This window comes from Musca autumnalis, unplaced genomic scaffold (assembly GCF_047663935.1).
Source record: "Musca autumnalis isolate F117 unplaced genomic scaffold, ASM4766393v1 scaffold_1, whole genome shotgun sequence".
In the NCBI taxonomy this organism is placed as follows: domain Eukaryota; kingdom Metazoa; phylum Arthropoda; class Insecta; order Diptera; family Muscidae; genus Musca; species Musca autumnalis.
Genome location: NW_027411644.1, coordinates 196,163,868 through 196,182,017, shown reverse-complemented (window position 1 = coordinate 196,182,017; position 18,150 = coordinate 196,163,868). Strand labels below are relative to the sequence as shown.

General features: G+C 37.7%; 1 protein-coding gene across 3 annotated transcripts in view; it reads right to left on the bottom strand.

Annotated features, from left to right (window-relative positions):
- Nucleotides 1-18,150, bottom strand: part of Calx (sodium/calcium exchanger 3) — a 534,678-nt gene that overhangs the window by 347,526 nt on the left and 169,002 nt on the right. Inside the window, exon 1 of one of the 3 annotated variants that reach the window (XM_073959656.1) lies at nucleotides 4,042-4,508. The exons of the other annotated variants lie outside the window; for them this stretch is intronic. The gene's annotated coding sequence lies outside the window, so the exon portion shown is untranslated. Of the gene's footprint in view, nucleotides 1-4,041; nucleotides 4,509-18,150 lie in introns of those variants that run through there. 3 annotated transcript variants of the gene reach the window in all.

The window sequence follows — 18,150 nt, the reverse complement described above, 5'->3', positions numbered from 1 at the left end:
GGCCACTTTACAGAGGAGGATGTGGGGTAAATTTTTGTGTCAAAAATTTTAACCCTCATGCGGTTCACCAAAGGGGTCTTTTTGTTCCTTTTTTCGAAAATTTTTGAAAAACTCCTTTAAACTGTGATCATACCAAATCCAAATATTCTACAAAATTGTTCGTCATAAAATTTTACTGTAGGTCTCAGAATACACCAAATCTGTAAATCACCATTGAAATACTATCAGGTCCAAGTTCTTTGGATGATTTTGGTCCTTGGATAACATACCTATCATTAGCCATCAGATCTAAGGACTGAGACTTCTACGTCCCAGTTTAATCAGTTGACTGCTACTTCCAATCACTCAAATTACAAGTCGCTAGAAGCAATTTCAAGAAAGATAGGTCCATGTCGGACGAAGAGTTGCAATAGGATTAAAATTTCATGACATCCGCCTATAGTATGATCCTTGTACCATACGTTGTATTCATTACAAAGCTGTGGACTGCAGGTTATAGATTTTTGCCCTCCAGAAAATCAATTTTAGGCATTCCTTGTATCTCATCGATGTACATTGATCTAGCGGAAGAAAATATTCTTCAAAAAATAAGTTAACTTTTTAATCCTCTTCATCCATGTAAGCCTACCTCCATATTAAACATATTTTTGAATCCCATTTTCCTACCGAAGTGAATGTAACTTTGCATTTCGTTTTCTCACCGAATAGAAAATGCTAGAATTTTTTCCAATGTATATCTACGTTTTGATATAGCCCTTAAGTAATGGTAGCACCCCCAAAAAAGTGGCCATAAATATTCGCATATTTTTACTCTAGAAAAAATATTCCATTTATATCCTCGCCAAAAAATTATACTGTACAACACAAAAAATAATTACAAGACAATTCGGCCAGATTATGAAAGAGGATCGAAAAAAAGAAGACACGTGTAAAGTAAACTTTCAAAACGCCGATACACGTGTCTTCTTGTTTTCGGGCCTCTTTCATAATCTGTGCGGAGTTTCTTGTAATTTTAAAAAAAGTTCAATTTTGTTGTACAGTGTTATGTGCAGTTTAAGGACAAATTGGGCATAATTTTGGAATTTATTCCTCAAAAAGACCTTGCGGTTCTAATCGCAATTACATATAATTTCTGATAAAGTGGCTCATGACTCCGAAGATGAACTTTATCTGCCCACTTTTCGTGGTACCTTCTCCACAGTAATTCACAAAAATGTTCCCACTAAAATTCAGTTAACTGCATTTTAAGGACTGATCTCCTTATTAAATTTTTAACGCAGGTATTACAATGTTATATTTTTTATTCGAAAAGCTCCTGCTTCTGGAGATAAGTGCTCATTAAGCTATTCTGAATATCCAGCCCCTGAATATTCTAGTATTGTATCAAACATTACGATGCGCTTCGAGGCTTTGAAAACCTAAAAACCCTTAAAAATGTCAACTTGAATCGCGATTTATTTTAAAAGCGCTCCGGCGATTTTTTTGTTTTTTTTATTTTTCTCATCTATGGACATTGTAGTTTCAGAATCCGGAAAAACTTCCCTGTTGTTAGCACCTTCCATTTAAATTTGGTTCAAGAGCACCGTGCAAACTCAGTAAGCTCTACTTAGAGAAAACCGTAAGAATCTGTCAAAACGTACCTGCTTGTAAGGTATCGAAGTCAATCTGGCCGACAATCTCACTGCGTAGAACTGTGTCCCTTCTCTCACTACGTAAATCAGAATCGCTGTAGGAGTCATTACTGGTCACTGTGGCATGTGGGAGCATCTTCTTCAAAAGACATAGGCTGTTTGGTGTGCATAAGATAGTATATCTCTCTTATTTTCCCCCCATAAATACTCTAGCCCTGCTAACCTATTTCAGGAGACTTAAGTGACTATTGGAGTAATCCAAACTTTTTTATACCCTCAGCATTTATGCTAACGAGGGTATATACACTTTCATACGGGCAAAATGTGCCTCATCGAAATAATGGTTTTAGACCCCAAGTATGTTTGGATGAAATCAGTTTCAGACAATTTGGGGTCGATCTAGTAATGTCCGTTCTTCTATCTGGCAGGAGCGCACGATAACTCTCGAACGGATCAACCGATTATGTCCAAAATTTGTCTTTCGTAATATTTTGTCCAAACTCAGTCTAAGTTCGAAGATGGGTTATATCGGTCCACTCCTTCCGGTACCTCCCCCACAAAAGTTCGAAAATGTTCGGAAAATTTGTACGTATGATAACTCTTGAAGGGAGTAACCGATTTGGTCCATACTTTACAAATCGTGAAATGTCTACCGGAATTTCCAATATGGACTCAATCGGTCCACTCCTTCGGGTACCTCCCACGCAAAATTTGGGATAAGTTCAGTTTAGGACCTGCTCTCGAATCGCTTTGGTTTTTGTTTTAGAAAGTTGTATTCACTGACCTCCATACGACGGTACAAGTTTCATCAGGGGCAAGTCCACACTTCCTGAGACAATAGCCCCAAAGTTGCAAGAACCCCTATGACACCGTGTGAGGTGGTTGAAGCGCAAGATAACTCTCGAACGGATCTGCCGATTCGGTCCAAAATTTGGCTTTAGTAATATTTTGTCCAAACATAGTTTAAGTTCGAAAATAAGCCATATCGGTCCACTCCTTCAGGTACCTCCCCAACAAAGTAACTCTTGAAGGGAGTGGCCGAATTGGTCCATACTTTACACATCCTAATATACCTACCAGATATAGATCAGGTTTAAATATGGTTTGTCCACTCCATCCGGTACCTTCCACACAAAATTTCGGATAAGTTAACTTTAAGACCTCCAATCGAATCTCTTTGATTTTTGTTGAAGCAACTTGCATCCGCTGCCTCAATTACGATGGTAAAATTTTTTTCAGGGGCAAGTCCATACTTCTTGAGCAAGGGTGTAAAAACCCCCTATGGCACCATATGTAGTGGCTGGAGATCCACTTTCATAATGGTCAATGTCGATCCATTCCTTTAAGGATCTCGTCTGCAAAACTTTTGATCTTTAATCCTATTCAACATTTTTGTCAGTTCATACATCCAAAATTTGTGAAACCTCCTAAACACATACGTTTTTTGGGAAAATTTGTTCCCAATATACACAGGCTGAGGGTATATCTCTGTCAGCAAAGCTGACTGATACTTTTTTACTTGTTTTTTTTTTTCTAATTATCTTTTAAACTGACTACAAATAGGGAAAAAAGGTTAGTTTATAATCAGTTGAAAAGTCATCTAGCGATGGACTATGGCGCTTATCGCCTTGTAAAAGTAGTCAGTTGGCATAAGGGAAAATAAGCGATAAAAATTTTGTTATGTTTACAAAAAACTAATTTTATGTTAACTTTAATTCAGTTTCAGTCCCTACAGGGGTGGGGTGGTATCTAAGTAGGTTACATACATATGAGGGTGAATGTAGCGCCTACCCTATTCGTTGTTGCCCACACATTTATGTTTAAAACAAATTCTCAATAGATGGCTATGTTAAAATTGAGAATTTGTGGCTAAAGTTTTATAATGCGTAACCTAACGCCCAGTCTAAATAACAACACAAATTCTATTATCACCATTATCATTGGTTTTAAGCGTGTATGTGTGTTTGCTTTCTTGGCCAACGATTAGAGTTAAAAGCATTCTAACGCTGTTGTAGATAAAAAATTAATTACTCGCAATTTCTCTCTTGCACTTCAATTTAACTTTCATTAACTGACCATTTAGATTGACGAAAACTATTGACGTTTTAACCAAGTACACACACACACGCAAAACATACATACATACTAATATGTATGGTCAAACATAACACAATCTCAACAGGTTAGGCGTCCGCGTTAGTGGTTGATTTATTTATGGCCTATCAGTTGGCCGCTTTGACGGGAGATTTGTTTTTTGTTGATTGTTTAGTTTTCGATAAGAAGTAATTCTAAAAATCTATCCACATGCTCAATCGAAAGCATGGTGATTGATGTTAAATTCCATAATTACATGAATTGGCTTTAAAATGCGTCACATCTATATGTATATTGGATGTTTTTTTGCTCTTACCATATAGACATATCGTCATCAGCATCATCTATAGAAATTCTTTTACTGATTCATCAATTTAATGGTCACTAATTCTTCGCTGATGTTGTTATGTTCAAACAATTTATTGGAATTTATTTTGGGTCCAACATAATTTCTTGGCCAAAGGCAAATTTTAGTGACGTCAAAATCTGTGTGTGACTGGATGTTGTTATTCACACACGCATCTCATATCACATGGAACTGCTGAACTGTTTGAATTTCTCCATTAAGCAGTGCCCCTCAAAGCTACATATGTGCGTATGCAATTTTTTGACGCGATACAACGTTCCACATTCACCTTTATTATTTCTTTTTTGTTCACTTCTTCACTCTTGCAAATTGACAAAACATTTATTTCTAATTAAAATATGCGAATCCGCATTAGCTTTGTTGTTGATTTCTTTTTTCTTAAATTGATTTACTTTGATTTTATTTATTGACGTTTTGTTTATTTCAAGAAAAAAAATTTTATTTGTCAGTTTTGAAGGAAAAGTATTGCCTTAAAAATATTTCCCGATATTTTTTGGGGATTTTTATTTCAAAACTATTGGTTTGTTCCAGAACTGCAAGAATCTACTAATTTTTACTATTTTTTTTCCGATAACATAAAGGAAATAACTGGTCTGTTCCAGAACTGCAAGAATCTACTAATTTTTACAATTTTTTCCGATAACATAAAGGGAAAAGTGCTATCGTAGTAAAAAATAGTAGCTTCTCGCAGGTTCTGGAACAAAGCAAATGTCGTAGTAAAAAGTAGCAGGTTCTGGAACAGAGCATATATTAGGGTAGATTAGCATATTTGAAATTCCTTTGTATATGTGGCTTTGTTTTTAAACTGGATCATAAACAAACAAATGTCCAGATTTTACTACGTTCGCTCTATCATCTCAAGTTGAAAATTTCATCACTGTTCGTGTGAACTAATGGCAAAATTGGAAACTTTTCAAAACTTTAGTCACCACCATGAGCATTGTATAACGACATGAGCATTTCCACGGTATTAACAACTGTTGATAATCCTCTATGGGATTGCTAAAGAAAGTATGAGAAGGTCAATTTGAATTTCAGATGAAAGTCTTGAACTTCACGTAGTTATATCCCTACGTCATTAAAGCTTTATTTACTTTTACTGATGACGTCTTATGGCTGATGAGGTATATTTTAATTTTCGATCATTTTTTGCCAAACATCGGATGCAAACTGATGAGATACTAGTATTTGTCAGTTATAAGCAAATTGATTCAGTTTAAATATCGACGCCTAAATATGTTTCTCATTTTATTATTTTCCCTTAGTTTTTTTTTGTTAAAACTATTTAATTATCTTTTTGACGTCATTCGAAATAAAGCCACCGAAACCAAATTATCAGTCATGACGAGATGTCATGACAAACCGCCATTGTTGTGACGATAGTGAAACGTCAATATTTGGTAAAATTTATTATCACTTTTTCATTCTAACAAAAATAAAATAATAAACTATGATAAACCATAATTTTGAAAGGGATAATTAATTTAATTTTTTAATAATAGTTATAAATTTTACTTTTATTTTTATTTACAATATCAACTAATAATAGTTACAATAGTTTTTTGGTTTTATGCGCCTCATGCCCTGTGAGCATGCAGAACAGCATTTGCAATGGTATTAGTAAATTTTGATGTTTTGAAAATAGGCCATATCGGCCAACTCCTTAGGGGTCACCCACCCGCAAAAGATCAAAACATTTCGTTAAAATAGGGCGCAGTAACCGATTTGGTCCATACTTTGGATTTCGTAATATTTCTACCAGACATATGTAGATCAGATTCGAATAGGGACTATATCGGTCTACTCCTTCGGGGATCTCCCACACAAAATTTCGCAAAAGTGCAGTTTTAGACCTGTAGTGCGATTCTCTAACTCCTTTTTTGAGTTACCGACAAAAATCGGTATTATGTAACCAGTTACAAAGTAATGTCTAAAGGTAAAACTAAGTACTTCACGACTTACTTAGTAATGAGTACAGTGACACAGATAGAGTGTCCGACTACAAATCCTAGGTTTGTGTGTTCAACGCTAGCCGTCGGCAAGCGTGTTTTTTGTTAAAAATATAAAAAAAGAGTTGGTGGTGCATATGGGGGCCACCGTGGTGCAATGGTTAGCACGTCCGCCTTGCACTCAGAAGGTCTGCGGTTCGAATCCCAGGCCAATCAACATCAAAATGTTCAACGGTGGCAAAATTCCCCCCTCAGTAATGCTGGCGGCATTTCCTGAGTATTTAAGCCATGAAAAACTTCTCTACAAGTGGTGTCGTTCGGACTCGGCAATAAAAAGTAGGTCCCATATCATTGAGCCAATATGAATCGGCGTGCACTCATTGATATGAGAGAAGCCTCTCTTGTCCCTTCGGGGATGTTGTGGGAACATATGTATGTATGTGCATATGCAAGCGTTTAAACAAACCTTAATGTTCGTACCCGTAGCACAGTGTGCGTTTGTTCCGCTACAAATCAGAAGTTCGCATGATCAAATCCAGCAGAGAGCAAAATAAAATAAAAATATCTTAAAACCCATTATTTGGTGATGATTTTTTGCTGGGATTAAAACCAAAATTATGAATGAAAAGTTCAAATAAATGTCGACAGCAGTCTTGCGACAACTAACTTATCAAAAAATATCGTTAATCACCGAAATTATAAGCATTTTGATAGGGCAAGTTCATACTTTGCCCGAAAGTTGCCCGTAAGCTGTTAGAAACCCCTAAAGCCACCATGTTAAGTAGCCGAGAACTGCGTTGGTTCATGCTTTGCACATCGCAATATTTGTTTCAGGCATAGATAAGGATGGAATACAAAATTTCCTATAGCGAGGGTAAAGTTTTTTTTCGGGAGCAAGTCCATACTTCTGGAGATACTTCTGTAAAAATCTTATGAAATTTACATACGATTTGACAGAAACACTGCCTCCCAGAGGGTTTATACCGGAAAACATCTTCGGATACCTCGCTAAGAAAAAAGTTCAACATTTCGCTTATGTGCGGTTTAAGGACTGTCAAAATGCTTAGCGGATGTGGTCCTGTTTATATGCAAAACCTACGGTGACCACCCAGCCAACTTTTCTGGTTTCTGCTACAATATGTCCATATTTAAATTAGGCAACTTTCCTTGCGGCAATGGGTGAGAGAGGGTGTTGAGAGGCAAAGGGTTACCATATGCTTCTCCATCAAACTGACAATTGCCGCAAGGAACATTTCCTAATATATGGCATATTTCAGATCTGCAAGAATCTACTAATTTTTATACCCTCAGCCTTTAGGCTAGAAAGGGTATACACACTTTCATACGGGCAAAATGTGCCTCATCGAAATAATGGTTTTACACCCCAAGTATGTTTGGACGAAATGTGTTTCAGACAATTTGGAGTTGATTTAGCAATGTCCGTCTGTCTGTCTGGCTGGTGCGCACGATAACTCTCGAACGGATGAACCGATTCGGTTCAAATTTTGGCTTTCATAATATTTTGTCCAAACTTAGTTTAAGTTCGAAGATGAGCTATATCGGTCCATTCCTTCCGGTACCTACCCCACAAAAGTTCCAAAATGTTCTGAAAATTTGTGGGCATGATAACTCTTGAAATCGGGAACCGATTTGGTCCATACTATGCACATCGTGAAATTTCTACCAGACTTAGATGAGATTCTAATACCTCCCACACAAAATTTCGGATCAGTTCAGTTTAGGACCTGCTCTCGAATCGCTTTGAATTTGGTTGCAACAACTTGTATTCCCTTCCCCCTATACGACGGTACAAGTTTCATCAGGGGCAAGTCCATAATTCCTGAGAAAATGGCCGGAAAGTTGCAAAAAGCCCGTATGACACCTTGCGTAGTGGTTGGAGCTCAAGATGACTCTCGAACGGATCTGTCGATTCGGTCCAAAATTTGGCCTTAGTAATATTTTATCAAAACATAGTTTAAATTCGAAGATGGGCTATATCGGTCCACTCCTTCAGGTACCTCCCCCACAAAACTTCAAAAATGTTCGGAAAAATGTCACGCACGATAACTCTTGAAGGGAGTGACCGATGTAATCTATACTTTGCACATCCTAATATATCTACCAGATATAGATCATGTTCGAATATGGACTATATTTGTCTACTCCTTCTGGTACCAAACACACAACATTTCGGATAAGTTCACTTTAAGACCTGCTCTCGAATCACTTTGATTTTTTGTTGAAGCGATTTGCATTCGCTACCTCCATTACGACGGTAAATCATAAATCAGGGGCAGGTCCATATTTCTTGGGAAAACAGCCCGAAAGGTATAAAAAAAACCCCCTATGTCACCATATGTGGCGGTCGGAGAGAACGATAACTCTCGAACTGTTCAACCGATTTGGTCCAATATTTCGTCTTCGTCATATAATATCCAAACTTAGTTTCATGGGGCAATACCGGTCCACAACTTCCGGTACTTCTCCCCAATATTTAAAAATGTCACTAAAATGCTAGGACGATATCACTTGAATGGGGCAACCAATTTGGTCCAAACTTTGGATATTTGGAATATCTTACAAAATTTAGTTTAGCTTTTAAAATGGCCCATATCGGTCCTCCCTAAGGGTACCTGCCCTACAAAAGTTCAACATTTGTGTCTTAGTGCAGTTAATTCCTAATCCACATTTTTGTTGGCAAGTTCATATGTCCAAAAAGGGCCACAAAATTCTGAAGAGACCTTAAATACATTCGATCTGTCCGGAGGTGAAAGTTTCGCTTCACATTGGCTGAGGGTATATATCTGTCGGCAAAGCCGACTGACACTTTTTTACTTGTTTCTATGTTTTTCGATAACATAAAGGAAAAATTGTTATCTTAGTAAAAATTTGCAGCTTCTTGCAGGTTCTGAACTATGTGTGGCTAACGATAAATTGAAGACACTTGTCAAATACTCAACTCCGGTTTCATTCAGTTGCTTATTCATTACCTTTGAGATTTCGTGTCTACCCATTGCTTTGAATGATTTCGCCTTCCTAATATCTGCAACATCGTCCATCATAAATAGTAGTGGTAACACCTCATCTGGAAGGGCTCTTACATCATTTTAGGGGTGCTCTATAAATTACCGATTACCGAGTCATTTAAGCGTTGTGCACAATGCATTATAATCCTGTAACAATGTTGCATTGCTTCAGGTGTTCCCCCACTGGCCTGTTGACTTCAAGTTCTCCAACTCTTGGGTCTTCAGGTTTTGGGCGTCGAAACCGTCACCTCTTCTTGGAAATTTGGTCTCATTTTGGTATTCGATCAGCAGTTACGTAGTGATGATGTCCCGGAAAATCCTTTCAGCAACACAATGATCTGATGTAATATGCAGTTCACTGAAGCGGTGAACCCTTACCGATCAGCTGTTCCATGGTTCAGAAAACTATGACGGTCAGAGGTTAAGAAGATAAAGGAAGGAGACGATGATAGGGAATAATGGTCTGAGCCAAGAGAATTGAATTGGCAAGTCAGATCAGTTGCCACAATGCTGATGGCGATCTTCATTAACCGTGCAATGTGCTTGCTCAGCGCTGTACATATCTGGTTCTTTCCTGGGACAGAATGCCTTAACTCGTGGTGAGCATTGAAGTCCCCTAGCACCAAACGGCTATTGCCTTCTAAAATCGAACTAATATCAGACATATAACGCAAGGCAAAGCTAATCATCGGCGGTATGTATACATTAGGCAACTCTATTTCGGCAGTCCCTCTCTTTAGTGTTACTCCGATACATTTTATGTATAGGTCAATAGAGTAAAACTCAAGCGAGATAGGTTTGGACTGGAAAGGCTGGTGTATCAGGAAGGCGAGTCCGCATTCTAAGCTTCTTCTACAATCCTTTCGAAAAACTGATGCTTTGGTGCAGAAAGAAGCATTAAAACTTCTATCGCAGTTGTACTGGAGGCGTAGTGCACCCATTCCGTACATCCATTACTTCTCACATATGTTCACATATGGTGGATGCGGATCTGGAACCGATGTATAGCCCGGGGTTCTTATCTATCCCGGCACGGACCAAAAGAGCTCGGAACAGGCATTCCGGAATATATTGCCGTTTTTAATCATTAAAATACAAGCACATAATTGTTGAGGTGACGACCCTTGGTCGAAGATTCTTCCGAGTCAATCCAGTGCAAACAACCGACCGCCGTGATGATCATCAGTCATTTGAGTTGGTGTCGACAGGAATATTTCAAGCTTTTGGGACATTATCTCAGGAAGTATGGACTTGGCCCCAAAAAAATTGTACCATCCTAAAAGGATCCGAGAAAACAAACTGCTAAAAAAATGCATGACGATCCGAGAAGAGTTCCGAAACTGTACGTTTGTCAACAATTTTGAAATTTTGTATGGGAGGTAACCGAAGGAGCAGATCGATACAACCCATTTTCAAAGCTGATCTATGTCTGTAAGAAATATTACGATGTGCACGGTTTGGTCCAAATCAGGTTCTCCATTAGAGAATTATCGTGCGTATCGTTTTACCGAAAAATGTTTAACCTTTGTGGGAAAGGCTCCTGAAGGAGTGGACCTATACGGCCCATCTTCGAAATATTAAAATAGAACCTAATTATGGACCAAATCGGTTGATCATTTCGCTCCACCAAGTCGAAAGGGCAGACAGTCTGACGGACGACCATTACTTAATCGACTCCAAATTGTCTGAAATGGATTTCGTCCAAACATACTTGGGGTGTAAAACCATTATTTCGATGATACACATTTTCATCGTATCAAAGTGTATATACCCTAATTAGTCTAAAGACTGAGGTATTAAAATCTTCAACTTCAAATATCACTATTACTCATCACGAGAAAGCACACTGTGGGTCACATACATTTTAGTACAGTATTGCTTGCGATATAAAGATAGGGCGAATTCATCCACATCAAATGTGAAAAAGGTGATTTACTTTTGCCATTGTTTATACAAAATTGGAATATTAATGCTGTTGTCTTTCGACCAACTTCAAATCAGCTTTGCACTACTAAACACTGGATAGACCCAGTTAAGTTTGGTCGCATACAGTCTTTTACAAGAAGACAAGAATAAATTGGAATAAACCAGTAGTACGTTGGGTGTATACCGTTTTAAGTGAAGTAGCATAGAAGATGTGCATTATTAACCCTAAAATATTTTTATATATTTCTGAATCATCAAATATTTGAGATGTTTTACAGATATCATCTTTGTCATAAATGTGTCGTACAGATAATAAAAATGACAAATATTTTTGGCCTCATAATAATACGCACATATATGTATATAACTATACGTACACAATAAGTACAAGTGACTAAGGTCAGAATTCGCTTCCAGTTACACCTGGTAAATACTGCCACTTAGTGCTTTATATACAAATGTTTGCATTCCAATCTTTTTGCGAATGCTACTCATCTTCAACATTTTCATGTGTTGTTTCAAAAAAATGTTTATGATAAAAATGTCACAAATTTGAAATGAATTTACAATGGGTTTTGATTGGAACATGACACTTGTTCTCTCGTTCCCTTTAACAGAGTTAATAACCGTCAATAAAACGTAGTCGCCATAAAAAAATACGGGCAATATAACAACGTATCTCGCTTTTTAAAGCTTTTATTTTAATATCCATCCAAATTACAATCATAAAAAATAATGAACAAATATTCAGAATTTGCAAGCAAAGCTGCACCCCGACACAGAAGAGATTTGTTCGAACATAAATTGTAATGATTTTATTTGTGCAGTGAATGATAAGAGCTGAACTTCTCCGCCTCAGAGCGGAAATAAAAAAGACAATAAGACCACAAAAGGGAGATAAATAATAATAACGGGTAAATATGATATACAACAGCGATGATGACGATGATGAGGCTTTAATTGTTGGTATCATTCATGTGATACCATCCTACACCAATAAATGTCATTAATTGACAACATTTAAAATACCGTAGTACTACGGTGGAGAGTACAAACTTTGATCTTAATTAACATCACAACCTTACAGTGAATCACTGCTGAGAGCTATTGAACGCTTCCACCCGGCGCCGACAGAGAACTCACAGAAAATATACTAGGCAGCTAAATCTTAATTGACTTCAGCATTGATAAGAAACTTGAGCCGTATCTCCGAATTAAAGAAATTAGACCCAATATATGATAATAGCAACTCCCTTTCAAACATGTTAGAGTCAATGTAGCCATTTCTGTCCGTGTATGTGTTTGGCGGTCTCCTAAATAGACTAAAAGCCAACACTCAGCCCATAAAAGTACTGTGATTCTGCTGGGGGACTTAAACTCACACCAAGACAGCTGGCTTTCAGAGCTGGGTTATGACAGTGGAGAAAACAACATCGCTGAACAGGTAGACACGGACACCCTAAACGAGAATCTTTCTAACCGCATAACATCATCCTGCGCAGTTCCGCTTACGTACACTGGTCAGCCCAGATTTAGTCGCAAATACCTCCTGGCATTTAGATATCGCACTAAACTAGGACCTCTTCCCCATCACTATCAAAATAAGCATGTACGAATACATAGTCCTCTCCGAACAAAGAACGTTCGTCAATTTTAACAAGGCCAACTGGGGGATAACTGGTTGGTCACAGCAGGGATGGAAAATTCAGCCAACCATTTCACATACTGGCAAACTATCGATACCGTTTTGATAACTGACGTAAAACAAAGTTTTCATCGGCCACCAAAACATGTTTTTTGGGCTATCTGTCACAAATTATTAAAAACATAATTTATTTAGACTTCACTACAACGATTAAACGATAGTCGGACTATCGATAGTTTACATAGGAAAGTTTTATAGCCATATCGAATACAAATACCTAAATTCAGTCATTTCGATTGGATAATGAGGCTAAAACCTTTGAAATACCGAAAATCGGGTGGTACCTTCTTTTGGGGATACATTACAATGTAGACCTGTACTGTCAAATTTCTGGAGGAGAGTTTTGTAGCCCCAACGAAGATTAAGTATCAAATGTCAACAGTTCTGGTATGATAATGTGGCTCAAACCTTCAAAATACTGGAAATCGGGAGGTACCGTGGTGTAAGGCTATATCAAAACGTGGACCGATATAATTTATTTTCAATACCGAACATCCTTGTGATAATAGAAACATATGTACCAAATTAAAAAGCTCTACCTTTAATATTGCGAGCTGTATCTTAATTTTAACAGACGGACGAAAATGGATCAATACTTTATAAGGTCTCCGACGAATATTTCGATGTGTTACAAACGAAATGACAAAGTTAATTATAGCATATATCCGATTTTGCAACATTTTTCAGATTTCATAGATATACGCCTTTGTATATTTTTTTCACTGAACAATTTTTTCTTAAAAAGATTACCATTTCAAAGAAAAAAGTACAATTTTAGTACTTTTTGAAACTTTGAATTTTCCATCCCTGCAAAGAATACATACCAATTGGTCGAATAAAGAAGAAAAGAACAAACTTCCCAACCGAAGCCTCGAAGTTAGTCGAACAAAGATACACATTAGGAAATCAAAGCCTTGGGACGCCAGAATGCAAGAGATAAACTAGTTGGTATCTCATCACAAAATAGATACCTGAAATACCTGAAGGACACAGATCTTGCTATTCAAGAAACCTCTACCGATTCGAAACCTATAAAACCCCAGGCGTACTGACAACATGTTGTATCGCCGAAGAATACCAAAATCCCTAAGACAGCATCGGCATTCTGCCGGCACCTCGTCGAACAACCAGCAACAACGGATAGTGATAGACTGCTAGAAGACTGCGCCGAGTTTCCCTAGCCCTCAGATCAAACGCCGACCTACCAACAATACAAGGGAAAATGTGCTGCAGGTAAATCCACTTTGCGGACCACCAGCATGGCTTCAGAGTTGAAATGAGCACGACCACAACGCTCTGTGAAATTACCGCAAGGATCACCGAAGGTCTAAACAGAAACAAGAGAACTATATTAGTGGCGATAGACTTGTCGAAAGCTTTCGACACAGTGAACGATACCATTCTCTTGTGGGACGTCATGGAGACCTCTCTTCGCAACCACCGCAACAAAATTATTATTAACATCGCGGACAAAAGAGGTAAACGCCGAAATAGTGGGCGTCATTTTGGATAATCTGTACCTCTTCTGTAAAGGTGCTGGGATGGTACAATTGGTGCAAAAAAATGGTCGTCTACAGGAATACTCAATGGAGAAACCTCCAGACAGTACATAATTCTGTTACCTGGTGCCATACCAATGCCCCTGAAGAACCCCTAAGTACTTCTGATACGTTGCCAACTCGGTAACATGTTATCAAATGTAATAAATTAGATCACCCCAAGGATGCAAGCTGCACCTGACAACCCTAGAAAGATAAATCCCAATCAGATTCGATTTTCGTAAGGAGCCCCATAACACCGCCAAAACCCCTCAAATGATCACATACGAAATGCCCTGAAGCAGGCACACACAAGGTTTGTAGATGACTACAACTCAAAGTACGCGAGAAGTGTCATGATCGGCGAAAAACCCCTACCTACAAGTGATGATAAGAAGGTCCTACCTAGAGAGACCAGATCGATACTATTCCAACTTCGCTGTGGCATATACAGGTATATCATCCTCACAGACAGGTGACCCAAATGAGGCAAATCTGTGACAAATGTATCGGTCCACTCCATCCGGTACCTTCCCCACAAAAGTTCGAAAATGTTCGGACAATTTGTACGCACGATAACTCTTGAAGAATGTAACCGATTTGGTCCATGCTTTGTACATCGTGAAATTTCTACAAGACTTAGATGAGGCTTCAATATTGACTCAATCGATCCACTCCTTCGGGTAACTCCCACACAAAATTTCGGAAAAGTTCAGTATAGGACCTACTCACGAATCGCTTTGATTTTTTTGTAACAACTTGTATTCACTCCCCTCATATTACGGGACAAGTTTCATCAGGGGCAAGTCCATACGTCCTGAGAAAATAGCCTTAAAGTTGCAAAAAACCCTGACACCGTGTGTAGTGGTTGGAGCGCAAGATAATTCCCGAACGGATCTGCCGATTTGCTCCAAAATTTGGCCTTCGAAATATTTTGTTCAAACTTAGTTTAAGTTCGAAGAAAATCCATATCGGTCCACTCCTTCAGGAACCTCCCACACAAAAGTTCAAAAATGTTCGGAAAAACTGTGCGCACGATAACTCTTGAACGGAGTGACCGATTTGGTCCATACTTTACACATCCTAATATGTCTACCAAATATAGATCAGGTTCGAATATGGACTATATTAGTCCACTCCTTCGGGTACCTCCCACACAAAATTTTGGTTAAATTCACTTTAAGACCTGCTCTCGAATCACTTTGATTTTTGTTTAAGAATCTTGCATCGTCGGCAAAACCGACTGATACTTTTTGCTTTTTTTTTTTTAATTGTGGCTAATTCACTTCCACTTCATACATTTCATCTGTTTTTGTATGGGTTTATGGTTCGTTAAGTTCCGCAGATGCCACCGTGGTGCAATGGTATGCACACCCGCCTTGCACGCTGAAGGTCGTGGGTTCGATTCCCCGACCACTCAACATAAAATTTTTACCGCTGGCAAAATATCCCTCAGTAATGTTGGCGACATTCCATAGTATTTCAGCCATGTAAAACTTCTCTACAAGTCGTGTCTTAAGACTCGCCGTTCGGACTCGGCGATAAACAGTAGGTCCCATATCATTGAGCTAATATGAATCGTGGTGCACTCATTGATATGAGAGAAGTCTCCCTAGTCCCGTATAGGATGTTTGTGGAACAATTATTAATATAAGGGTCGTAGGTTTTTGTTACTTATGGAGTCTGGCCAGAGTAACCCCCAGTACGGTGTTGAGTTATTAGTTTATGAATACCTATAGATTTTGGGTCATACTGTTAGATACAAGCCAGGTTTCACTGTGGTATTGAAGAATCGAATTTGACATACGCAAGTAGTATTTATGTCTAAAGCTAAGGATTAATTCATAGCACATTTGGGTCCACCACTCCTGTTATTACTTTTTACAGTCAGTCACAGGCTGTGCGCATTCAGCTGGCGGCAAAGCCGACCATGTAGGGTATTTAAAAGCAGGTACACCAACTAGCTCCTTCAAAAAATGCTACTCTCTTTTCAAAAGAACAAAAGTTAAAATCGATTAAATTGCACAACCAATACCCACTTGAAGTTGAGTGCTACGCACGCACACACACACACTCGTACTCACAGCCAATTGCAACAAAGTACAAAATGACGATTTCTATTATTTTTGTTATCATCGAAACAAAAAAGCAAAGAATGAAATTGTAGTTTACAATTGCCCTGCTGCCTGCCACTCACATTAAAGCCAAAGCGATAACTTTATGACGTGAAGAATAGCCATGGTTTTCGTCATTGTTGTTGTTGTGCCTCCTTTCACACCACTGCAGCGATAAGAATTTAATCGCAATGACATCATCAATTTGTTCTACCACTACCGTCGCTGTCACTTGTTTTGCATTGGTGCTCTTTTTTATTCTTCAACTAAACATGGCTAGTTACGTTACGTTTTCCGTGCTACCTTGGCCATCTATCTATTGACGTATTTAATAATTTATTTCGATTTTTTGCTGTTTGAACTGAAATTATCGGCCTGTCAACTGACCATAACAGGTTAGGGGTGGGTAGCAGACAGATAGATATGCATGCATTTTGCTTATATTGTTGGCCTTTTTGGGTTGTCTCTTAACTGGTGGGTGTTACGTGCGGAATACCTCGGCCATAAGTATGTCAAACCGATTTTAATTTAACTTAAAGGTATTTTTTTGTTTTTATTTTTTACCCAATTTTTTGTGATATTAAAAATAAATTTAAAGTAAATAGAAATCGATTAAAAAATTACTTTTGTTTTCATTTAATGGCATGTTATTTGTCATTATAGTATGTCATGATTTTGGAATTCTTTAAGGCACTATTGATATGAATAACAAAATTTGGCTGTTGATTAATTATTAAATAGGGTTATTAGAAATATTTTAAACATTATAGATTTAATATTTTGGAGTTTATGAGAATTTGATAACATGGAAATTACCAGAATTTTGATATTCTTTTTATATGAATAAATTACAAAAAAAAAAAAAAAAAAATAAAAAAAAATATGTGCTTAATTATGTAGATGGCTAACCCGGAACATGTGTCCTTCAATAAAACATTGTTGTTTCAAACTTTTTTGCTTAATCCAATGTATTATTTATAGTTTTATCTCAAAACGGATATTGTTTAGATACTTGTTTTTTAAGTTCCCTCTTCAAATAAGAGCTTATGCTACTCATTGCCTCTATCTTTATGTGCTCTTAGTCATAGCATTCGTTTTTAATTGTTTAAATGAATTAATTATGATATCCGTTAGTTGTGTATCCATCCGTTAAGTAATTATTTAAATAATTTATTTTGCCACGGTTAGCTTCATTTTTTTGCTTTGAAGATTAAAAATAACAATTCATAATTAACATTTGAGGATTACCGAACTAAAATTATAATATTTATTCATTATTCAGATAAAAAAGCATAAATGAATCACTTATCCAGACATAGCCACTTAATAATGAATAATTCAGTTGATAATATTAGGGATGATTATTTATAGATACATGTTATTTACTAAGGTGACCATAATGATGGCTGATGGCCTACCAGCCGAGTTGCTTAAAACCGGAGGCGACACGGTGATAAGGTGTATCCATCAGCTAGTTAGCTCCATCTGGCAGGAAGAACGCGTACCCGACGATTTGAACCTGAGCATCCTGTGTCACGTCCATATGAAAGGAGATAAGACTTTATGCTCCAACTATAGTGGCATAAGTCTTCTCCCTATCGTCTACAAGATAGTGTAAGGAATATTGTGCGAACGACTAAAGCCCATGGTCAACGAAATAATTGGACCATACCAATGTGGCTTTAGACCTGGCAAGTCCACCATTGACCAGATATTTACCCTGCGGCAAATCCTGGAGAAGACCCAAGAGATGCAGATCGACACCTACCATCTTTTTGTCGATTATAAAGCAGCCTTCGA